A 5,896-nucleotide genomic window follows, 5' to 3' on the forward strand; every position below is an offset into this window, starting at 1 on the left:
TATAAAAAATATGCAGATAAAAATAAAAAAAATTATACGAAAATATTATTTTATTTACTTGATCATATTAATATTCATGTTATTTTATTAATTGTGTAATAAACCATTGAAAAAGTTTAAAAAATAATCTTTACATTAGTTTTATTTTCAAATTATGTAATGTATAACGTGTTATATTTAATAATTTTTATGGATGAAGTGGAATTATAAAAGAAAATGAAAACATAAAAGGCGAAGTTAACATGTTTCAATATATCTATCTATATCTAATAAGAGAGGCAAAAGCCTTATGTGTCAACACTAGAAAAATCCTATTTTTAAAAAATAAGAATCTATCTATAAATTTTTTTTAAAAAATAATTAAAAATAAAAAATCTATCTATATCTGCTATTAATTGCCCCTATATAAACTGCACGTTAACTACCCATAGAATAAATAAATACACGCTTTTAAGCCTCTTTTGTAGCAACTGAAATACATTGTTGGGTTTCATTTTATGGCAAAAAAAAAAAAACACAGAAAAATATAGGCAAAATGCAACTTCACAATCAAAGGAATCAGTGTTGTTGAATACATTGGCAATTTGTCATAGATGAATCAATATATAGCAACTGAAGCAACACTCTTTTAAATGTAATCGCACAAACAAAATCCTTGCAGCAGCAACGCAATCAAAATGCATTTCAGAGACTGACATTGTCATCGTCATCTTCTTCGTTGCCGGCGTCGAGAAGGTATTATTTGGGCAGATTCAAAAGACGATTATGTTACGAACCTAATTTCAAACCACTTACTTCTCGCATTGTTGATTTTACTCGCAAAAGGCAACTCCACCAGATGTCGCTCTCGAATTACTCCTTTACTTTCATATTACTTTACTTTCATATTACTTGGCTCTGTTCGTATGATACACTGATAAAAAAAGATTTAATTAAAGATAGTCAAATGTGGTTATATCATATGATGTACTGTATTATACTCTAATAAGTTTTATACTCTAATTTATATTATTTTCTCCATCATTTTAATTTTTTTAAAAAATTAATTTAATGAATAAACAAAATATGCATTCAATTATAATTTGTTTCTCTATAATTATCCATATTTTTGTTGTGTTAATCTTCTTATGTTAAGTTTACATTATCTGCAACAATGAAGAAAAAAATCCTTCTTTTCTATAACTGCTCCTCTTTTATAGCAAAGAAAAACATTCAGATTGTTTATGTTAATTTTTAAAGTAGTCATCTAGAAAAAGGGAAAAAATTCAAATTGTTTATATTGAGTTAGAAAGTTCCATGAATAGATGCATGAAACATTGAATACAAAATTATCATTATGTAAAACTTGGTGCGAAAAAAAATAATTAATACAGAACTTTAAAAGTTCAAACCCAATTATCAATGCTCTACAATTCAAACAACAAAATCAGTTTTCATCTTTAGTAGATGATAATGCATGTTGTATTTAATTATGCAGTTGAAGAAGAAATGCATGCAGATTCAAAGTTCTTTTGATGAAAAAAAGGTATATTTTATATTTTTAATATTCTAAATCTTTTACTTTAATATTACATGATCCTTTTTTGATGAAAAAAAGGTATATTTCAAATATATTTTTAATATTCTAAATCAAATATATTTTTAAATTGAAAAAATGCATTGATCCTTTTTTCTCATTATTCTTCACTGAAGAAGCTGAGAACAGATAATTAATCAATTTTTCTATTATTAGTTTGAGCATATCAATTTAAAAGTTGGTTAATCGACATTGAAGCTGTGTGATTTTGAATGAATTGTAGTGATAATTTTATCTGAATTTGAATTAGTCCAAATAATCTCTCCAACATAATTTGAAAAATTTATTTATAAAATTAAAACAGTATGATTAACAGTATATGTGAGTTGAAGATAAATATTTTTAAGTGCTTTATATTATCATAATTTTTACCATTTTAATAAGACCACATAATTAAAGTCTTAACAAACAAAACTAGAAACAAAACATATGCAAATAAAATAAAATAGAGACAATTTGAGATTATATATTGAAATGAATTAGCTTAGAATGACACTATAAATTAGATTATATTTAAGGTATACTATTGATAAGGTTAATCAACACAAAAAGTTTCAAATAATAGAATTAGAATTTCAAAATAAAAAAGATACAAAGTTGATTCAACGATTTTTTAATTTATTTTCTTTAATTTAGTATATATTTTGTTAGCGGATAAACTATATTGGAAAACATAATAGCAATTGAAATTTATTTAAAGCACATACTATATAATTTATAACATTCGCTAGGATATTAAGTCATCTTACGCTTATGAAAAAATCACCACCTGAATATTTGGATTAAGTTAAAAAACGTTTTAATAAGATCACATAATTAAATTCTTTAATATTATCAATAATCAAACCGGTCAACATTGTATCTGGGCCAGACTAGATAGAATCCTTTTGAATGGGGACTGCCCGCTTCTATATAAAAGCTGTTTTGCTTCCACCAGTTGCGCGGGTACGAATACTAGAAGTAGGATTAATATCATTACAAGTTTTATTCTTACCTAACACAGTTTTACACTATGTAATCTATTACATACTCCCATCAAGAACAATCTATCAGGTTGTGGATCATCCCTAACAGAAATCAGTATTGATTCGACAGAAACAGTATACCAGAAGAAGCAAATCTGGAGGGAATTGCCAATGCAAAAATATGACGATGAATGTAATGACAAACAATCCACCAACAAGGTTCGCAAAGTGATTAAGTAGTAAAAAAACATGAGTAGGAAAGTCCATGTTCAACTGTAATCTGCTAATTTTAATTTCAGTTTATTTTGTAACGAATACAAGATCTTTTAGTTATGAACAAGTACTATCTTAGATATTTGCATAATGTAATGAAGAATATGTGTGGTTGTTTCGTGATTGTTTCACTCCAGAAACTAAAAAGTTTTTCATGTATGGCTAAAATAGAATGTCTTTACAATCCATTATATACAATTAGTTTCTTTGATAATACCTAAACACAAGTAATTTTTTAATTATATTTAACAACCAAGAGAAATAAATATTTTCATTGTTTATCACAGAAGAAATACCACCAAGAACATTCTCATTTTAGGCAAACTATAAGCACTTTCCAGCGAAAAAATGAATATTTTATCATCCTATTTCTTTGTGGTAACATCAAGAGTGTTGTTTCAAATAGATCTTACAGTGAATATATTTCATTAATCCTGTTAAAAAGCAATAAATAAGTACAAACTATTGAAACAAAATAAGCAAACAAATATAGAGAACATAAAAAACCTGCAGAATCGGAACCTGAAAGCTACAACTAGAATATCATTGGCATGAAACCAAGGAGGTGCAAAAGATGAGTAAAACCACAAATGGAGGCAAGTATCAGATTCTCCAAAAAATTCACAAAGCAAAAGAGTTAGCTAGCTTCCTTTAGGTCAATATTCTCATGTTATGCAGTAATACTTCACATGTAATATCAATAATGGGTTATGAGTTAGTTCTTCTTATATATAAGTAACCACAAGTAGAAGGAACATTATGCCAATCCATCTGAGTTCATAGCACTATTATTGATAAAACTGGCTTAGTAAACAACAGAGAAAAAAAAAAACAGAAATGAATGTTAAATTCACTAACATAAAATTGAACCATACCTTTGCAGAGAAGAATAGGTCAAATGACGAACCCGTTCTAATGGAAGGAATCTTCCCCAAGCTAATGATTTCAAACTACCTTGACGATCATCAATTAGACTCATCTTAGTAGCCCTCACAAACGAATCCCCTGAATTTTGTATTGGGTTCAACATGCAACAAAATTTCAAAATTTGGAGATACATTTCCCTGGCATATTAGTTATTATTATTTTAAATTACTTTAATATTACAAGTTAAATTGTGAGAAGGGAAAAAACTGTAATAGGGGTCGTTTGGTTGGGAAATTGTTATCCCGGGATAACTAATACACCATGTATATGGGATAAGTTATCCCATCACTAAGGGGAAAATGGTGGGATAAGTTATCCCGGGTTGGATTAATCCCTCCAACCAAACAAGGGACTAAGTGATCTTTTATTTTATCCCGGGATAACTTATCCCTTGGATTTTTTATACTTCAAACCAAAACAGAGACAATTTTCATTGATCAAGAGACTCAACTGCTTAGGTGTATACCCTTCCTAGAATGTGCTATATCTGTACTACTGCTGGCTAGCAAATCTTGGACTGAAGATGATTTTAATTTGGATAGTTACCTGAGAGAGATATTCCTAGGGTCTCATGGAATAGCATGTACATAACTTGGTTGAATAAAAAAAAATCCACCTCACCAAAAAAAGTGTGGATCACATTACCGAAAAGCACGCTTGCATAAATGATGAAACAACACGAGCAACCTTTTTTTGGCATTGTCAGCCCTCGGACACTCAAGGGCGCAAATTCCCCTGGAGCTGTGAGGCAACCTGCTACAAGAATCAAAACATAATTAAGAAGGAAAATTACAACATGGAAAAAAATTGATAAGTAAAAACGACATACAACTTTAATTAAAGGAAAGTAACCTGTCCAATCACAGATTAAGCATACCTGGATGTCTATGCCATGACAGGTAGAGACCATCGAACCTTTCCTTCTTAAAGCTAACAGCTACATGATTAATCTGGCAGCCGTTAGCATCGGCAGAACAGAAGCGTCTCCAGCATTCTCAAGGCTGCAACCATATCACCATTTCTATTTATTACTGGTAGAAGTATACATTGATAAGGAGAAGACTTAATGAGTACAAAACTCATTATTCAAAGACAAAGTAGAATTAACCCTAACAATTTCTACTTAGTGATTGCTAAGAAGATACATATGGCTGCTTACCTGTCCACAATATCATCAAAAGTCCATATAAGTGCTGTATCTGAGAAGTAAAGGTTACGTTTTCTCAAATGAAATCCACTCTTTAGTGCATGCTTGGGAATTGATAGCAACAACTCGAGGCATATCCACTGAAATCATTAATCAAGAACATCTTATCATTGAAGCACATCAATTTCAACAACCATAAGTGAAAACCTTAAAATGAAAGAGCAATTCTGGCAACTTAAACCAGAACATGCAAAAGAAGAAAAAGCTCTTAACAGTTATCAACTCATATTTACTATTTCAGAAGAAGTAGAAAGATTTATACCGATAGACCCCAAGCTCATGACATCATTGCACCCATACAACATAAAGAAATCAAGGATCTTCATTTTCTATATTTAATCTTTTTACAACTTCATGCAAAGCATATAAAAAAATTTACCTCAAATTTGAAGATTCAACACAGACTATTCTTTCACAGAGATGATCTCTACAAGGTTGCTTAATCTGATGAGTCATTTTTACAAATATAAATCAATTTTTTTTCACACAGCTCTTGAAAATCCACAATTCTTTAAACATCAATATCCGTTCAACATACATGCTTAAATTTCAGAAAAATAAAATAAGATGTTAAATTTTCCAGCATCAAACAGGCTTAAAAGAATAAATGTTGAAATGAAACTTCAGATTGAGAAAATTGTTTCATCGGAGAATACGAAGTGTTTTTTGGGAAGAAGAAATATGAGTTTTCTAGAAAAGTACAGTACCTCACTTTCCTTTTTGTAATTTATTATTTTTAATTCTTTTGGGCCTTTTGAATTAGGATGATATATTGGACCACAAGTCCACAATCCTACTTTCATATTTACAATATCAATTTAAATAAAATTAATAACGTAAATTCCTATATTTTTGAAGTTATATTATAGAAATTCTCGAAATTTAATATAATTAATAAAAATTATAATATTATTTTTTTAATATACATAATTAGCTTTTGATACATCT

The 5,896-nt window shown here is 29.0% G+C and overlaps 1 long non-coding RNA gene across 2 annotated transcripts; it reads right to left on the reverse strand.

Moving 5' to 3' along the window:
- Nucleotides 1-431: 431 nt before the first annotated feature.
- Nucleotides 432-5,650, reverse strand: LOC107847938. Of its 2 annotated transcripts, none has more exons than XR_007053319.1 (5): nt 5,328-5,650; nt 4,901-5,028; nt 4,619-4,742; nt 3,690-4,494; nt 432-913 (listed from the first exon to the last, which is right to left on the reverse strand). It is a non-coding gene; the product is annotated as an uncharacterized LOC107847938 (long non-coding RNA). The 2 variants fall into 2 exon arrangements; XR_007053318.1 differs by having other exon boundaries at nt 3,690-4,497; nt 5,328-5,641.
- Nucleotides 5,651-5,896: the final 246 nt, after the last annotated feature.

This window comes from Capsicum annuum, chromosome 1 (genome assembly GCF_002878395.1).
Source record: "Capsicum annuum cultivar UCD-10X-F1 chromosome 1, UCD10Xv1.1, whole genome shotgun sequence".
NCBI lineage: Eukaryota > Viridiplantae > Streptophyta > Magnoliopsida > Solanales > Solanaceae > Capsicum > Capsicum annuum.